Consider the following 20,995-nt stretch of genomic DNA (forward strand, 5'->3'; position numbering starts at 1 on the left):
AATGAACATGTCTTGTGTCTAATTCTTCTGTACATGCTGTAACACCGTTTTCCCACTTGTCTGCAAGTATATCCTTACTTATTTTTAGATATCTATTTAAATGCTTATTTCCTTAACAGCAGCCTTTTTCTCTATCAGGTAGACTTTGGTGCCCTTTTATACATTCTCAACTGTAATTCTGAAGATTCTTCCATTAAACAATTACTTTACTGCATTATAACTGCTTGCATGGGCATCTTAAGCATTTCACTGGCTTACATTAGGATATTAAAATAGATCTCTTATCCCAGAACAGTGGTTATCAAACTATTCCCTTAACTTAAAAAGTTTTATAACACCAAATGTCCAGAAAGATCTTTTAATTAATTTTAAGCTATTTGAGTTAAGCTCTAGTTAACTAGAGATGGGATAGGTGGGATAAGCGACCACCTCCTATTATTTTTGTTTTACCATAGTCTAGTATAGGATCTAGCACAGAGTAGTAAAGATCTGTAGCATCTACCCAATGAGTATTTCACTGAACAAACACTGTCTGAATAACTGTTATTAGCCAGAGACCATTCTTGGCATTAGGATACAGTGCTGAACATGACAATCAAGATATCTACCTTCGAGGAAGGAGATGACAGATACTTAAAAAGTAATCCCAAATGTATATAATGAGAGCTTGACAAGAGACTACAGAAACATTTATTGGGAGACCTAACCCATACTTTCTTCTGAGTGAATCAATTTTAATCAGTGCCTAGAAAGACAGGCAAACGAGAAGCAAGATAAAACAGGAGTTGGTGATGCTCGAGAAGTCCAGGAAAACTAAAACACAGATACTGCAGAGTGGAGAACAGCAAGGAAAAAGCCAAGAGGCACCTGCAGCTGAATTGTGAAGGGATTTCTAAGAGAAGTTTAAGCTTTGTGCTTCTAGTAACTGATTCTTACTTCTCCATGAATCAAACCACACTAAATTAAACACCTGTTTTCTAAAAGGATACTTTCCTGAACTATGAGAAGAAAAAATACTCCAAATAAAATTCTTCACAGACATCCCATCCCACGGCACCCACTGTGACTAAGCACTGAGGAAACAGATTAGACTAGAGATGTTTTGCTTGCACATCTCCAGGGTCTGTGAAAATGAAAACAACTGAGACTCAGAACTCTCAGAAGTGATTGGAGCTCTAACCATGAACTAACTCGGTGTGGCAAACAACATATTACATATTCACTTTTGAAACAGGAAGAGTATACTTTACTTTTTATTTGGGATAGAACATGAGATTCTAATCTTTTGGTTTTCCATTCAGATGAGCACAGTAAATGGGATCATACTTCTCTAATACAGGTACATTTTTTTTTTGGAAAGTCTGTGAACACTTTAATTTAAAAGCCATGGATAGCAACCTAGAGGAGCTCTGACCATGCAAAATGTTTTATAAATAGTTCCATGTGCACTGTTCATCTGGAGTCTCACTAGAGATGGATAATGACCTTGTATTTTGTACTCATTTACTCTGAATTAGCCAAACCTCTGTTTTTAATTATGTACTTAATTCACCTAGCATGGTCTAATTACAGAAAACAAAACATCATTTAAACAAAAGGTGGCCTTGAACTTAATTTATCAAAACACCAGTTAGTTGTAAAAGTTTTCAGTTTTTAATAAACTGCCAAGACATGCAACAGCAATTTTCCAAATGTGATCATACACTTTTATAGCAACAGATTTACTACATAATCAAACATCTGTATATACTTTGAAATCTCGATGTGTTGTCTCACTATTAATGCAAATCTTAAATTTTGATTGACCTAAAGCAAAAAAATCTTAAAGCTGAAGTACTACACATTTCTTACACATTCAAGGTCATTTTGGCCTTGAAATGGTAAGTTATTATAACCATGGCTACTTATTTGAGAGATGTTCCAGAACTCTATGAACTCATTTGTAGAATTTTCCCTGACACCCCCAGTGTAGTAGCTCTGCTCTTCTATGCTACTATAGCACCTATGTATCTCTCAACCATGGTGTTTACAATAATGAATTGCAATTCCTGGTTTAAAGATCTGTTTCCTGACTAGATTGCCAACTTCACAAAAGCAGAGTTTATGCCTTTTATCTCTGTATTTACAACATGGGACATGACGCCTAACGCTACAGCAAGTCCTCAATACATGTTTGCCGAATTAATGTATTTTAACACAATACTAGAAAACTATCTCAATTTGTGGATGACATGATCATGTATACAGAAAATCTTAAGGAATCCATCGAAAAACTACTAGAAATCACAAATGAGTTCTGCAAAGTTGCAGGATACAAGATCAACATACAAAAATCAATTGTATACCTATACAGTAGCAATGAGCAAACCAAAAATGAAATTAAGAAAAAAGCAATTCCATCAAAAAGTCTAAGTATTTGGGAACACATTTAACAAAAGAAGTGTAACACTTACACTATGAAAACTACAAAACATTATTACTGAAGAGCCCAGTAAATGAAAAGACATCCCATGTTCGCAGGCTAGAAGATTTAAGATTGTTCAGAGGGAAACAGTCCCAAAGATGATCTACAGAACTGAGAGATTCAAAGCAGTACCTCCCAAATCTCAGCTGGCTTCTGTGTAGAGACTGACAAGCTAAACCTAAAATTCATATAAAATTAAAGGAATTAAAAATAATAGCCAAAGCATGAATGGAATACCATTCAGTCTTAGAAAGGAAATCCTACCATGCTACAACAGGGATGAACCTTGAGGACATTATGCTAGTGAAATCAGCCAGTTACTAAAAGACAAATACTGTATGAGTCCACTTATATAAGGTATCTAAAATAATCAAATTCATAGAAACACAAAGTAGAATAATGGTTACCAGGAGCTGGGGGGATGGGGAAACAGGGAGATATTTAAATGGATATAGTTTCACTTCTGCAAGATGAAAAGAATACTGGAGATGAGTCGCACAACAATATGAATGTATTTAACAATACTGAACTGTATAATTAAAAATGGTTGAGATGGGGGCTCCTAGATGGCTCAGTCTATTAAGTGTCTACAGGGCTCCCTGCTTGGCTAAGAATCTACTACTCCCTCTCCCTCTGCCCCTCCCCTCACTCATGCACGTGCATGCTCTCTCTCCCACATAAAGAAATAAAATCTTTAAAAAATGGTTGAGATGGTAAATTTTATGTTATTTTTTAAAATCAAAATAAAAAGATATTTTAAAAATGAGCCAAAACAATCTTTGAAAAGAACAACAATGTGGGAAGACACTCACTTCCTGATTTCTGATTATGGAGCTACAATGATCAAGATAGTGTGGTCCTGGCAGGAGGACAGGCATATAGAGCAATGGAATAGAATTGAGAGTCCAAAAATAAATCCTCACATTTATGGTCAATTGCCTTTCTGTAAGAATGCCAAGACAATTCAATGGGGGGAAGAATAGTCTTTTCAACAAATGGTACTGGGACAGCTGGATAGCAACAAGCAACAGAATGAATTTGCACTCCTATCTCACATCCTATACAAAAATGATCTCAAAATGGACCAGACACTTAAATGTAAGAGCTGAAAGTATAAGACTCTTAGGAGAAAACATAAATCATCTTAATCTTTATGACCCTGGATTAGGCAAAACTTTCTTAGAAATGACACCAAAGCACAAGCAAAGACAAACTGGACTTCACCAAAATTAAAAACTTGTGCTTCAAGGGACTCCATTAAGACAGTAAAAAGACAACCCTAAGAATGGGAGAAAATGCCTGCAAATCATGTATCTAATAAGCAATTTGATGTGGAATATATAAAGAACTCATAACTTAGTAACAAAAATATTAATAACCCGATAAAAAATGGGCAAAGGACTTGAAGATACATAAATGAGAAATAAACATATGAAAAGATAATAACATCGTTAGCCATTAAGGAAATACAAATAAAAACTGCAATAAAATACCACTTCATACCCACCAAAATGGCCATAATCAAAATATAGATAATAGCAAGTGTTGGTGAGGATGTGAAAAAACTGGAACCCACATAAACTGCTCATGGGAATAGAAAATGGCACAGCCTAGAAAACAGTCTGGCAGGTCCTCAAATGGTTAAAACCTAGTAGCACTATCATATGATTTGGAATTCCATTTCTAGGTCTATATCCAAGAGAAATGAGAAGTCCATACAAATGTCCACACAAAAACTTGTGCAATATTATTCAGAGCAGCATTATTTGTAATAACTAAAGAGTGAAGAGAATCTAAATGTCCATAAGTTTGTAAATGAATAAACAAAATGTGGTTACACTGCTACAATGGAGTATTATTCAGCCATAAATAGGAATGAAGGGCTGATATATGCTGTAATATGGGTAAACCTTGAAAACATGCTATATGAAAGAAACCAGACACAAAAAGCCTCATACTACATGATTACGTTTGGATGAAATGTCTAGAATAGGCAAACGTATAGAATGAGGAGACAGAAAGTAAATTAGTGATTGCCTAGGGGTTTGGGTGGGGGGAGAAGGTTGGGGATGCTGGTTGGAGGTGTGGTTTAATTCTGAGGGTAATGAAAATGTTCTAAAATTGATTGTGGTGATGGATGCCCAACTCTGTGAATATGCTAATATAGTGAGTGATAGTTCACTGAACTATAACATACCTTAAATGAGTGAATTGTGAATTATACCTCAATAAAGCTATTATACACATACACAGTGCTTACAATATTAAATGACTGAAGTATGTTTCTGGGAAAGCAGCAAACAATGATGAGAAAGTACAAGGCTGCAAATTATTAAAGCCATGTCTTCACACCTAAACTGTTTCCTGATTCCTGACAGGAAAACTACTGGCAATATAAGCAATTTATTTACATTTTAGATACATTACAACACAGACATATAAACGCTGTCCCTCTCAGCAAAGAACTTTTGGCTAGTGCAGTGGTAATAAATAACCTAGCTAAAGAAGCCGTAGCTCAAATTCCAAAGTAAATTTTTCTTAAAAAGCAATTAGGCAAAACTAGAAGATTTAAAAAAAAATCATAACAGAGTATTAGAAATCTCATACAGAAAATGGTAGCAGCAACCCAAGAGAAACAGTTGAGTAAGAGAAGTTGAGTAAGAGAAGGTTATAGGCTGTCATGAAAGGGGTTTCAGCCTGGTGAAATGAAAAATTAGATGTGGATCCAGTAAAATGAGAGCTTGGAAACTAAGAGAAATCACATAAGAATGAGCCTAGAAATATGCAAAAGATGGGAAATATACAGGTAGGGAGAGCTGTGGCTGAGAATGGAATTTTTTGAATATATGAAAAGAAATCCCCCAAATCTTTCTGTTTTTAAATCTCCATGTGAAGGTGTGAACTGACTCAGGAGTAGAGAAAAATGTTTTTTATCAAGTTCTTCCAGTGGGGCTGGGACAGAGGGAGAGAGAACTCTTAAAAAACTGCTAAGGAGGGGATCCCTGGGTGGCTCAGTGGTTTAGCACCTGCCTTCAGCCCAGGGTGTGATCCTGGAATCCCGGGATTGAGTCCCACATCAGGCTCCCCACATCAGGCTCCCTGCATGGAGCCTGCTTCTCCCTCTGCCTGTGTCTCTGCCTCTCTCTCTCTCTCTCTCTCTCTCTGTGTGTCTCATGAATAAATAAATAAAAAAATCTTAAAAAAAAAAAAAAGCTGCTAAGGAGAGAAGATCCCAGAAACCAGTCTCTGTGTTCCATTCTGGAGCAACCTGGGTCTCTCAGCTGTAAGTAACAAAACAGAAGGGGTAAGAACCCCCACTGTGGTAGGTGCCACAAAAGCATGGCATGGCCCTGCCCTTCAAGAGATTTTGTTCACAAAATATATCATTATTTCATGTTACTATGATAATTCTTATCATTATCTGGAGCCCTCAGGAGGATCTTTTGTATTTCAAGAGTCTGTGAACCCAAATTACTCATCAAGATCACCAATGACCTGTAATAGAAGAATAATTTGACAGCTGCCATATTGGTAAAAATTCAAAACTCTAGCAATAGGAGTTAGAGAGTACAGAGCAATGGGAAACATGTACAGAAATTTTTATAGGAGTACTGTTTGTGATGGCAAAAAGAATGAGAAATCACTCAAATATTAGTTCATAGAGAATGGATACATAAAACTATGGAATAATCATTTAATGGAATACTATATAACATTGAAAATGTATGAACTAGAGTTTCACGCATCCTCAAAAACATACCTACCACTTTACCAGGTAATGTGTTGCAGTCAATAGTTTGACTCCACTACAGTGAAATTCATTTGGACTTCAACTTACAAGAAATGTAAGAATAAATTTGCGTTAAGTCACTAAACAACTAAAAAAATGTGTGTGTATACACACACACACACATATATATATATATATATATATATATATATATATATATATATATATATTTAAGAATCTATACTGGTTGGCAAAACTAAAAAGAACAGAAATAATTACCATAAAGCAAGGACAGGACAGTGGATATTTCTATGGGGAGGGGAGGAGGACACACAGGGGACTTTCATGGAACTGAAATGGATATTGCTTGACCCAGGTGGTAGGTATTTGGGCATGTGTGTTTTATTCTTTAAACTGTAAATACAATATTTGTCTCATAAAATTTAAGGATATAAATACAAGTGCAAGAATTATAAAAAGGTAAAGGTAGAAACAAATACAAATAAAAGCAACTTTAGAAATTTATGTTGTTGTCTTGAGTCAAATATTTTTAAATGCTATATACCGTGACAAAAGGAGCATAAGTTACAGAAAGGGAAAAAGAATGTATATATTGTTCCCTAACCCATTGTGATAAATTTCAGATATCCCTAGAAAAGTTAAACCAACAGTACAATGAACACACCTATATATCCTCTGCTTTGGTTCAACAATTGTTAACATTTTACTATATCTGTTTGCCTGCTTTCCTCTCTCTCTCTCTCTCTCTCTCTCTCTCTCTCACACACACACACACACACACACACTTACTTTTTATTTTGAACCACTGGAAATTATATGCAGAACATCTTGGTATTTTGCACCTAAATACTTCAGCACACATCTTCTGAGAATAATTAAGTACATTTTCCTACATCACTGATTACTATCACTGTGCCCAAGAAGATGGTTGGTAAGTCTATAAATCACCTTATATCCAGGGACTACATATCGTTCTAAAAAACAGAAAGCTTGGGAAACTATTATAAGAATAAAGCTAACTGAAAGATTACCCACCATAAGTTCACTGAATATTCTGAGGGAATATTTATTTTAAAATTCACTGAATTTATTACCTATGAATTAAGTTTAACTAGGGCAAGATGGGTGCAGCCAAATTTCCCAACAATGTATACAGTTATCAAATTTTTGAAATAAAAAAAATCACAACATGTGGCTTGACACTGGAATGGAATATGTGAAATTAGAAACTCCAAGAAAAACCAAGCTGTGTGGTCACAGCAAAAGGCTACAAAGAGATCAGGGTGGTTCTGCTGTAAGGCAAGTTTAACAGAGACTACACAGGGAAGTTATCCTGAGCTGAACCCAAGGAAAAAAACAGTGTGAATATCAAGACTCCCACGCAGGATGAGCTAGGCTCTTGGGGCATAACTATATATGTATTACAACTGATTTTTAATATATAGAAAAGTTAAGTACCATAGTATTTAAGGTCCTGAGAGAGTAAAAAGTATTTTATTTCAGACTTCAAAGTACATCTATGCTGCCTTAAGAAATACTTTGTATTATCTATTATTATTCCAATAATTGGCAAATTCCTAAGTCAAAAAAAGATACTCCGTCATCCTGCTATTATAATCCCCTACCTAGCAGACAGGTAGAAAAAATAGTCATGGCTCATACTGTATAATTCTATTTATGTGAAATGTCAAGAAAGGCAAAACCGTGGAGACAGAGATTATGGTTGCCTAGGGCTGGGGGGAATGGGATGTCAAGGAGTGACTGCTAATGGGTGGAGGGTTTCTTTGAGGGGTGATAAAAATATTCTACAATTGATTGTGATGATAGCTGCACCAAACAAAAACAAAGCTGTACTAAAACAAAAACAATGCTGAATTGTATACCTTAAAAGTAAGAATTATATGACATGTGAATTACATCTCAATAAACTTGTTATAAAAATTTTTTAAAAGTTATGGCCGATAATGTTTTAGATTAATTAAAAGACATAATTTATGAAAATACTATGGGAAAATTAATTTAAAATAAAGTTCTTAATAACTGAGGACTAAGAATTACTATCACAATTTGACAGAAATTAATTAAAGCAAAATTATTTATTGGTGCACATGTTCCAAAAGCTTTCCAGTAAATATTTTAAACATATGGCCTTGATCTCTTTTAAGATGCAGAAGAATTAAGAAAGGTCAAGTTAAAAACTAATGAAGTATTCTTACATGCTTTATAAAATGAGTAAACAAAAGCCCAGGGAAACTGGTCTAAAAAAATAAAAAGCCTTCCAAAACTCATTCCAAATTTGCCCAATCAAGCCTTTTCCTAATTATCTACTTTTGACTTTTTTTAATCTAAGAAGTCTGTCTAATGATCTAACCTGATAGAGATTCTGCACATGATGAAAGGGCACTTGCAGAAAGTAAAATAATTATAGGAACAAAATACCTTTCCCTCTCTTCACTTAGACAAAATATGTTTAGACAGGATTAAACAGCAATTTCTTAGGCAGTTCTCTAAGGTTTTTTTAAACACTCTTATGGCTGGCCCATCAATATAAATTGTGTTTTAAACTTCTTAAAAATTGCACATGTAATTCATGCTCAAAACAATTTTGGTAAAGTGGTGTTTGTATATGTGTATGTGCGAAAAATATATTTTTGTTTAAAAAATCTAGATTCATAGCATTAAAATCCTTAGACTGTTTTATATAAACTACCTTGTGAACCTTGTGTTGAGTTAGATGACAATCATGCAGATTATTAATAGGTTGGTGAATTTAATGAAAACATCTTTTTTTTAGTAAAGATTTTATTTATTTATTTGAGAGAGAGAGAACACAAGCAGTGGTGAGGGGCAGAAGGAGAGGGAGAAGCAGGCTTTCCACTGAGAAGGGAACCCAGCTTGGGGCTCGATCCCACGACCTGGGATCATAAACTGCCAAAGGCAGATGCTTAACTGATTGAGCCACCCAGGCATCCCTAATGAAAGCATCTCAATGGAATTATTTTAGTAAGGAAAATTACTTTGACAGACTTTAAATTTTGATTGGATTTGATTACTCGTGCCTAGTAATCAAACAGCTTTTCTAGCAACAATGGCATAAAATAAACCAATCTCATAAACCTAAGCCTAGAGTTTGTCATAGATTAAGATGACTTTCAAACTTTCAAATGACCATAAATCAAAATACATACTGGGGAATAAAACAATATGAGAGTACAATAATATTCTAACAAACCATCTTTTAACAAGACTATAAGTAAACCTAAAACTTATCAATATTAAATAATTTATCTACATATTAAAATTAGTATTCCATATTCTATCAAAAAATCTTTTTCTACTCACAGAAGTTTTTATAGAATAATAGAACTCAATAATAAAAGTTAATCCAAAAAATAATTAATATTTTTCTAATACTTGCTAAGCCTTTATTTGAAATATATCTATTCCTCATTAACATTTACTAAACTCACTTCTTATTTAATAAAAGGTCTTTACTTTGAAATTTTATAGGGCTTAATATCAAAGTATTTTATTAAACAGTAACCTAGAATAAATTCAAAAGAAAGGTTTAAAAAACAAAACCACTAGCTTTATTTTTTTTATTTTTTTAAAGATTTTATTTATTTATTCATGAGAGACAGAGAGAGAGAGAGAGAGAGGCAGAGACACAGGCAGAGGGAGAAGCAGGCTCCATGCAGGGAGCCCGACGTGGGACTCGATCCCAGGTCTCCAGGATCACGCCCTAAGCTGAAGGCGGCGCTAAACCGCTGAGCCACCCGGGCTGCCCAAAAGCACTAGCTTTAGAATGGATCCTGTCAATATTGGCATTCAGGTCCACACAAACGTAAAAAGAAAATCAGAGCAGAAATTGGCATAATGAAAGAACAATTTTGAAACTTATCATTCTAATACATAATAAATTTCCATAATGAAGAAAGGATTATCAGGGACACCAGATGCGATTTTCTTATGATGTTACTAAATATTATTTAACAGTCAAATTCAATTTAATGCCTAATCCAGAGCCACATCACAAATATACTAGGTACATTTTGTCTATGTCAAAAGATGGTTATGTATGCTATTTTTCTCCTTGCAATTTCTTAATTAGTTTTGCAAATAACTACAGATTTTTCACCAGGCTACTGGCTGCATGTTCCCTACCCCCACCCACAGAATTTCCTTCTTTTTTTAGTCCCTGTAACATCAGAGGACTTTTAAACTGTAAATAAATCTTAACTAGTTAGGAGATTTATTCATAGATGTTCTCAATAATATTATGAACTAGTATCCTTTTGAACTATTAATAATTTATATAAGATATTTAAATCTAGTTTTTTTTTTTTACAGCCAGAATTCACATTTGTACAAATAAGCAAGCACCAAACAGACTGAAGGTGAATTTAAAGATGTACTGTTAGTTTTACTAGTAACTAATTCTTTGTTAAGTTTAATAAAGTCACTGGCAGTTGTTTGCTTTAATTTGGAAGCATCTGATTTGACTAGGGGTTAGGATCTAAAGTCTAACAGCTACATACAGATAAAGTAGGATGCTTTTATTCTGAGCAAAGTAGGAAGAGCAGATCACAGTATAGGGGATCTTTTGCAAGTGATTCCCTTGACTGAGTTAATTTTTAAAGGGGAAAAAGAAAAGCACAGAGAGGATACTTACAGTAAACTTTTGCTGAATAAACATTAAAAACTAAAAAGGAGGTTTAATTGTTGATATGTTACTCTAAAAATAATAACTAAAAGTAGAACCTTATATATTAATTAATATTTAAAACAAATAATCCCGGGGCACCTGGGTGGTTCAGTTGTTTAGTGCCTGCCTTTGGCTCAGTTTGGGATCCTGGGATTGAGTCCCACATTGGGCTCCCAGTTGGGAGCGTGCTTCTCCCTCCCTATGCCTCTGCCTTTCTCTCTGTGTCTTTCATGAATAAACAAATAGAATCTTAAAAAAAAAAAAAAAAGCAATCCCAAGTAAGTCTCAAAAAATATAAAGAACTACATGTTCTAACCTCAATATTAACTACCTTATTAATATTTTTCCATGGTCTGGAAATACCAATTAAAAAAAATTGATTTCTATTCAATAAATGAATAAAGACTAGTGAAATCAGTGCTTATTCATATGTGTTGAATTTGAATCACTTCAAATGCAATATCTAGTAACTTAATAATTATGAATGTAAAAATTTTAAAATATAATAAGATACTTAATTTTAAAAATATGAAGTAGCTACCTGTGATATATACCTGTATATAAATGCCTGTGATTATTTTTATTCACTAGAGATGCAAATAAATTAAATTTCTTTCCATTCTAAGAATCAGAAAGAGAATACATAGTCATGCTTAGGAAATTTAGAACATTTTCCCTTAAGGAAAAGCTAACTGAAGCTACCCTAATTACAAGAAGCCAAATATACTGTTAAGTACATTAATATGAAATTGAGTAAAAGTATGAACTGGTATGTTTCTTGAATGCCTTCTCTTATACTGTTATCATTTCTTTTTAGAATTTATCATGAATTTAAATAATAGCTTCCTAACAATGATCCAAGAAATGTATGGGCACATAAATATAATCCCCTTTTTGCTGGAAATCTATTATGTATCTGAACACAGAACACAAGGCCTTAGTAGAAAAATTCCAATGTTTTAGAAGTACTTTCCCAGCCATTAGAGGTTGGTTTTATTTTTTCATATTTATCTCAAGTATTAATACAAAATAAGTTTTTCCTAAATTATAAAATAAAGGTGACATTAGAGGTATATTCATTTAACTTAGAGAATATGCGTTAAGTTACCAACAGCAAAACTGATATACATCATAGTGTTTTTTAATGTTTTAGCTATGAAACAGAAACTGGGATGAAAAACTCTGTATGTATCACATTTAAAAATAAGCTTTAGCTTTTCAAATGGATGATTTTTTTATCCAAATAATAACCATAAAGAGATGATGATGTTTGGCCTGAATTTTTCTAAGCTCCTTTGCACAATAAAAAAATTCTGTTTATATTTAGTTAAACCTTCAGACTCAATGTTTATAGAGTAAACAGACAAATTATAAGGTATTATCTTGGAGATATAAAATGAATATAATTTTTGAAGTCTCATTATTATAGAATTCTAGATGGCAGGAACCAGAACTAAACAGATAAACAAATATTGGTCACATATGTGCAGTACCCACTTAATATTAGCATGAACCTAAAATTTTTTTTTTTTAAGTAGGCTCCACACCCAGCATGGAGCCCAACATAGGGCTTGAACTCATGACCCTGAGACCAAGACCTGAGCTGAGATTAAGAGTCAGATACCCAACCGACTGGGCCACCCAGACACCTTGAAGCTAAAAATTCCTTATCAGAAAGTAGGTAAAACAGACATTATCTATTATCTTATTTAAATCACTCTGAAAGAAACTTAAAGCTAAATATTTATTATCTATAGTTGTACCAATATTTATATTTATAATCTATAAGAATTATCAGTCTGGTCCATGTGATTGCAAGGTCTTATGTATCCAAGGCCAACAGAATTTCTGTAATGCATGAATTCTGAATGTCAGTCAAACATTATTGTTGAGTCATAAGTTAGTCTCAATTAAAATTTCACATTTTCACCTTAAAAATTTTTGAGCTTACTGATTCCACCACACCATTTTTCAGATTAGTGGGTAGGGCCAACTTTACCTATGGATGAAATTAAGTGCTTGTATGTCTATTCCTATCAGTGACCTAGGGGCTTCTCCAGGGCAGGAACTTGTTTAAATTATAAGTATGCAGAGTTTGGCATGTGGTAAGGACCAAAAAATGTTAAATGCATAAATGATGAATGAAGGAAAAAACTAAAATATTTCTGTAGAGATAGAAACATGAAGTGCTCTTAAATGTATTTATCAAGTCAATAATATTTATTCTTATAAAGAATGCTGAGTGAGACTTTTTGGCTGTCCCTGAAGACTATTGCTCATAGCAAAGAGGAAGATGGGGCACAAGTACACCCTATCTTAAAGAGAGCCACTGACCAAATGTATTTTTAGTCTTTTGTATAAGTTCTATATATTTTGGATATTAAGCCCTTACCAGACATATCATTTACAAATATCTTCTCCTCTTCAGTAGGCTGCCTTATTGTTTTGTTGATGGCTTCCTTTGTATGAAAACACTTCTTATTTTGGTGTAGTCCCAATTGTTTAATTTTGCTTTTGTTTCCCTTGCCAGGGGAAACATATCTAGAAAAATGTTTCTATAACTAATGTCAAGTAAATTATTGCCAACAATTTCTTCTAGTTTTATGGCTTTGGGTGTCACATTTAGGTTTTGAGTTTTTGTATGGTTATAAGAAAGTGGCCCAGTTTCACTGTTGTGCATGTGAGTGTCCAGCCTTCCCTGCCTCACTTATTGAAGAGATTGTCTTTTTCCCATTGTATATTCTTGCCTTCTTTGTCATAGATTAACCATATAAGCAGGGGTTTATTTCTGGGCTTTCTGTTCTGTCTCATTGATCTATGTGTCTATGTACTGTGCTAGTATCATACTGTTTTGATTACTACAGTTTTGTAGTGTATCTTGAAATCTAGAATTGTGATACCTCCAGCTTTTTTTTGTTCTCAAGATTGCTTTGGCTATTCAAATTTGTATGGAATCATAAAAAACAAATTTGATAAGAGTTACTTTCCTGATAACAATTCTGTACTGGCTATCCACTGCTCACAGGATTAAGGTTAAATACATGCTAGAAGCAGTCTCAACTTGCTGTTAAGGTCTTTATAACCTAGGTCATTCCTGCATCATATTCAGTATTACTCTGTTCAGTGGGCATTATCTCCATTACAACCTGTTCTCTGGCCCAGTTGAAGTGTATAGAAATCTTTCTGTTTTGCTAGCAAAGCCAACTCATTCTGAACCCTGCACTCTGCCCACCCCATGTCCAAATACCTACTTTATTCTAATGATCTTTAGTTGTGCTTCTACCCAGTTCGGTTTTGTCATGATTCAACTATCCTCTTCTTTCTTTGATTAATGACTTAATCTTAGGACTTAAGCTAACCTCTTCACAAAGGCTTAATAACACTGTGATTATTGAGCAGTACTGAGCTATACTCTAGAGTCATAGTTCCTGGGTTCAAATTTTGGCTCTGCCACTTAGAAGCTATGTGACTTTGGCCACTGAACTAATTTGTCCTTTAGTTTCCTCAACTTAAAAAAAAAAAAAAGTTGCGTGTGTGGGAGATAACAGTACCTTCTGCAAAAGGTCACTGTCAAGAAAGTACTTTGAAATACATTCAACACATAGCAAGCCCTCAATATATATTATTTTTATTAATAGTTTATTAGCTAGAAGCAAAAGGACAAAAAACATTCTGAGCACTAGAATTATACATGCAAACAAACTGCATAACACTTTGAATTTAAAGAACTAGTAGTTAGAAAAACAATGTCAGATGCTGAAGTTTTTTTTTTTTTTTTTTTTTTTAATTTATTTACTTATGATAGTCACAGAGAGAGAGAGAGGCAGAGACACAGGCAGAGGGAGAAGCAGGCTCCATGCACCGGGAGCCCGATATGGGACTCGATCCCGGGTCTCCAGGATCGCGCCCTGGGCCAAAGGCAGGCGCCAAACCGCTGCGCCACCCAGGGATCCCCTCAGATGCTGAAGTTTTAAAGTTAACGCAGCTTCGTATCAGGAATTACAGCAAAATGGGACTGTATCCAAATGAATGAAAGCTTGATAGTTTTAATGTGGAATCAAGAGAAAAAAAGTATAAATGATTCTAAATAAGGAAGGAATGATTCTCGCAGATGAGAGCAGCTTATAAAATACAGAAGGAAGCTCATAGGTTGACTAAGTTCTGGAAAAGACAGGGATATCCACTCTTACCACTGTTATTTAATATTATACTGAAAGGCTAAACACAGCAATCAGACAACAAAAAGAAATAAAAGGCATCTAATTATCAAGGAAGAAGTAAAACTTTCACTATCTGCAGATGACATAACACTATATATATAAAAAACCTGAAAGATTCCACCAAAAAATTGCTAGAACTGATACACAAAATAAGTAAAGTCACACAATACAAAATCAATCTAAAAGAACCTGTTACATTTCAATACACCAACAATGAAATAGCAGAAAGAAAAATTAAGCAATCAATCCCATTTACACCTGCACCAAAAACAATAAGATACTTAGTAATAAACCTAACCAAAGAGATAAAAGACCTATACCCTGAAAACTATAAATACTCCTGTGAAAGAAACCTAAGATGACACAAGGAAACAGAAAGACATTCCATACTCATGGATTGGAAGAATAAATCCCATTAAAATGGCTATGCTACCCAAAGCAATCTACACATTTAATGCAATCTCTATCAAAATACAGTGTTTTCCACAGAGCTAGAACGAACAATCCTAAAATCTTTATGAAATTACAAGACCCAATAACCAAAGTGACTTTGAAAAAGAAAAGCAAAGCTAGTGGTATCATAATTCTGGACTTCAAGTTATATTACAAAGTTATATTACAAAACAGTATGGTACTGGCACAAAAATAGACAAATAGATTAATAGAACAGAACAGAATATCCAGAATAAACCCACAACTATATCGTCAATTAATCTTTGACATTGCAGGAAAGAAAAAGACAGTCTCTTCAACAAATGGTACTGGGAAAACTGGACAGCCACATGCAAAAGAATGAAACTGGACCACTTTCTTACACCATACACAAAAATAAACTTAAAATGGATAAAATACCTAAAATGAGACCTGAAATCATAAAAATCCTTAGAAGAGAAGACAGACAGTAACTTCTCTGACATTGCTGTAGCAACTTCTTTCCAGGTATGTCTCCTGAGGCAAGGGAAACAAAAGCAAAAATAAACTACTGGAACTTCATCAAAATAAAAGGCTTCTGCACAGCAAAGGAAACCATCCACAAAACTAAAAGGCAACCTACAGAATGGGAGAAAATATTTGCAAATGACATATCTAATAAAGAGTTCATATCTATAATATATAAAGAACTTATGAAATTTAACACCTAAAAACTAAATACAAATCAAAACTACAATGAGATATCACCTCACACATTTCAGAATGGCTAAAATCAACAACACAAGAAACAACATCTGTTAGTGAGAATGTATTTATCAACTGATAAATGGATAAAGCAGATGTGGAATATTACTCATCCATCAAAAAGAATGAAATCTTGCCATCTATAACAACATGGATGGAGCTGGAGAGTATAATGCTAAGTGAAAATAAGTCAGTCCAAGGGAGAGACAAATATCATATGATTTCACTCACATGTGGAATTTAAGAAACAAAATAAGTAGGCAAAGAGGAAAAAGAGACAGAGGCAAACTAAGAAATAGACTCTTAACCTTGGAGAACAAACTGATGGTCACAAGAAGGGAGGTGGTGGGGGGATGGGTGAAACAGGTGATGGGGATTAAGGAGGGCACTAGTTGTGATGAACAATGGGTACTGTACGGAAGTCCTGGATCACTATATTTTATACCTGAAACTAGTATTTCACTGCTTATTAACTAAAATTTATTTATTTTTTTATTAACTAGAATTTAAATAAAAACTTTAAAAAATAACAAAAATGGTGAATTTCTACCATATCTAAAAGAGCTGCTGTTAAATGCTGACTGTTAAGGGTTGTGCAATGACTTAATTTCCTTAATTCAGTTATATTAAGAATTTTTTTCCATAAGACAATATCTATAATACTATAATAAAGTAAAATGGAAAAATAGAATTTGCTAAAAGATATTAGCTGTAATTAACTGATCTCTGCTACTCAAGGGTGGCACTTTCCTGTATCTTATTTCTATCGTGCCTTATATGGTTAACCTAAGGGAAAGCTTTCAGTGTTCAGAGTCAGACAAGAATGATTAAATGTTTAAAATTAAAAAGTAAAGCAATTTCAGGAATTTTGTACCATCATTGAAATTTTAATGAGATAAGACAGAAAATTTATTTTCTTTTTTTTTTTAATTTATTTATTTATGATAGTCACACACACAGAGAGAGAGAGAGAGAGAGAGAGAGAGAGGGGCAGAGACATAGGCAGAGGGAGAAGCAGGCTCCATGCACCGGAAGCCCGACGTGGGATTCGATCCCGGATCTCCAGGATCGCGCCCTGGGCCAAAGGCAGGCGCTAAACCGCTGCGCCACCCAGGGATCCCGAAAATTTATTTTCATCAAAGAGTATAATCACTAAAACGATTAGCTGTTTTAGATCTTTCTTCCATTAGCAACAATAATTCACATTTCATCTGGCCAGTTACTAAAAGAGCAAGGCTGATTATTAGCTTTTTATATATTTATACATTTGTAACTTTGACTATTATGTAGCTTCACTGCATTCTCACATTAATATAGACAGTCAAAAACTAAACTGAAGGCCTATAAAATTACAATTTGATAACCCCACCCAGGTTACTGAGCCTTTTTGTAAGACCTCAGTAATTAACAACAGCTCTAATTATACCATACACTGTATATCAAATTAAACATGCATTATTACTTAATTCATAAAGAAAAAAATAGTTCCTTTATTAAGAACCATGAAAAATGTCTCTTCAAAATAAATTAATGAAATTAAGATGTTTTCCAAAATTCTTTTATCTGCTACTATATATTAGTTTGATACCCTCTTTCATCTCCTTAAGATTTGTCTATATTTATAGGAATAAGATTTTTCTGCTATTGCTAGGCAAATATATGAACCAAAACTAGTTTGGTTTTGAATCAAGACAACTAGGCTTTGAATTAAAAGCAAAACAAAAAATTTAATTTACTGGAAAGCCTTCCAACATAATGAATCTAACCTAATGAAATTTTTCTATTTGAATGAGTGAGAAGTACTATGGGAAAAAGTCACCAAACTAATGTCAGGAAGGGAGAGAATGGTGTCAGTATTAGTTTAACCATGCCAACAAATCTAATAAGCCCAAAAAGAACAGTATACTTCTGTGAAAGATATATGCTGGAAATTATGATGAAAGCTACTTATGTAAAAAAAGAGTTCTGCCACTAAGCTACCGTGTATATTCTGAATATCAGAATTAAGTACGAAAGTACAAACATAATTTTAGATTTAAAGAAATTTCATTTATGACAGTCAAAGGAAAAAGCAAGTCTTCTATTATTAACACATTATTTATACACACACACACACACACACACACACGCATATATATATATATATATCTCGTAACCTCAGTTAGTCCTAACAACTTATTTGAAATCTAATGGTTTCTTTAAGAAGTAAACACTATGGGGCTTCAGTTTTAAACTAAAAGGTGATAAATTATATTGTTTGCTCTTTGATCCTAAATGCCATGATTGGTTCTTAACATCTCTTTTGATGTAATGATCCCAACAGTCCCCACTGCTTATTGACCAAACATTCAAAATGGGGTTATGAACAAAAAGCCCACATAGTCCAATTAACTTCCTCAGACATTAGCATTAGCTATAACATATGCTTGGAGTATCGTATCTTTGTTTTAAAATGTAAAGTAGCCAATTTTTCAACACAATCCTCTAAGTAAATGACATTTTTAAAAGAACAAATTACTATGAGGAAAGTTTATGCTTGTTAGAACTCTTCTTGGTAAGCCATTTCTCTTTTTGCCATGTGCTTTAAACATCTTAATAAATTCCAACATGATGACAAGAAACCACATGGTGCACCTGTGCTTTCTATCTTAATTAATCCAATAAGTACAGGCCTGCTCACTTTAATTTGTAAAGGAAATGATGATATAGTCGGTTTTAACTTAAGGTATTAATTATCTAAATAAGCAGAATTAGCTTAATGTTCCAGTAGACCTTGCCCGGATACAATCACTAAATAACATTTTCTGAAATTATGGAAGTTTTAAACAGCATATTTGGGAATAAGGAAGCAAAATGCCCATTTTACCTGAGGTGGCCAAATGCATTAAGTTATATTGAAGAACCAATGTAGCAGTTCAGAGACATTAAAGTTTTTGTTGACTTTAGCTACTATAGAATCAATTAAATTCAGTTTATTTGCCCAGTGATTAACTATTACTATTTTATTCCTACCTGTATATAAAGCACATATATTTCAAGAAGGCTACCCTCCTTCCAAATAAATAAAGGTTATGACTATCTTAAATGCCTCAGTATACTGATGGTCAAAATCTTACAAAAATTCTACATGGACCTAGAAAATCACATGCTATAACTGCACACGCCACACCATCTGTTGGATAGGACTGCCAGCACAGATTTCGTGAGCTGGCAAAGGACTGTAATAGTCAAGAATTCTGCAAGTATTTCAAAGTACAGGCTTCTCATTAATTTTAATTTCCTGTTGGCTCTACAAGGAAGGAGTGCATAGTGAAAGCACAATGTGCCACATATACTCAAGTTCAGTGCCACATGTACACCTGTAATCATAAACTCTTATCCAGGGCTATTCACTAAAACACTTGAAAGTCTGTGTTTATTTCTTCTTTGCCCCAGAAGAAATAAATCTGCAGTATCTACAGTTATCTTTTCATACTTTGTTAATACTCTTGCAAACATCTGGAAATACTTGACAATAATCACTTAATTAATGCAAAGCTAATCGATGACAATATGCTTAAATACCTCATTCAACTGAAGTGGTTTCCTCAGTCCACATAACTAGGGACTGAAGAGAACAAGAAGTTCTTTGACTAAGGGGTATACTACAAGGGAAACTTCTAGCCAACATCTCTTTGAAAAGATAAAGCAGATGACAAGACTACTACTTTGGTCAAAACTGGTGATGCCGCTGGCTTCAGTTTTCACCTCCAGACCTTTGACAGGGCCTGGGTCGCTGATGACTTTCCAAAGGGCTGGTGTTGCTACAAGTGTCTACATGGATTTTGTATTCCACCACTGTCTCCACTTGATTACCCTGCATTAAGGCTGACTGCTGTAGGAAGGTGAAAAGATCCTGAGAAAGAATATTTCTCCAGAACAAAGGACGATTCCTAAAATGCACATGGTGACTCCAGGAGCACTTTCTCTGGGTTTGCTGTTTTCTATGTTTTGCAGCAGTGAGGTGTTTGTTTTCTTATTTGCTTCCCTGGAACCATACAGACTTGCCAATTAAGGGATCAGTGTAAAAACACGTAGGAAAGTCTAAAGCAAATTTATACTTGGATTTTCTCCTCTGCTACTATTTTTTTTTTAAGATTTATTTATTTATTCATGATAGACACAGAGATTGAGAAAGAGGCAGAGACACAGGAGGAGGGAGAAGCGGGCTCCATGCCAGGAGCCTGACGCGGGACTCGATCCCGGGACTCCAGGATCACGCCCTGGGCCAAAGGCAGGCGCCAAACCGCTGAGCCACCCAGGGATCCCTCCTCTGCTACTATTATTGAGACTTTTTCTCTAGTTGCTCTGGATGATAGCTTAAAAGAGCAACACAAGTTGAATAAATATTTAAGAATCATAGCAATCAAGAAAGGTTAACTTACATTTCAATCTGAGTTAAAGACCAAAAAATGGCTGATTTACCTAATCCCTCTTACACTAGTAATTATTGTCAATCCAATTTTTTTCTTTTTTTAAAGATTGGAACCAATATAGTAGGTTAACAGATGGTTTTTAAAGTTTTTGTTCTTATTCCAAGATCTTTGTTACTCAAAATATATCTATTTAAGTACGATACTGTAATTTCTGCAAAACATGATCTACAGGCTCTCTATTTAACACTAAACAATCTGGATGCT

The 20,995-nt window shown here is 34.2% G+C and overlaps 1 protein-coding gene across 7 annotated transcripts in view; it reads right to left on the reverse strand.

The window, feature by feature from the left end:
- The window catches only part of STK3 (serine/threonine kinase 3), a 375,979-nt gene that overhangs the window by 45,465 nt on the left and 309,519 nt on the right, over window positions 1-20,995 (reverse strand). The gene's annotated exons all lie outside the window — the stretch shown is intronic.

Source organism: Canis lupus, chromosome 13, assembly GCF_011100685.1.
Source record: "Canis lupus familiaris isolate Mischka breed German Shepherd chromosome 13, alternate assembly UU_Cfam_GSD_1.0, whole genome shotgun sequence".
Lineage (NCBI taxonomy): Eukaryota > Metazoa > Chordata > Mammalia > Carnivora > Canidae > Canis > Canis lupus.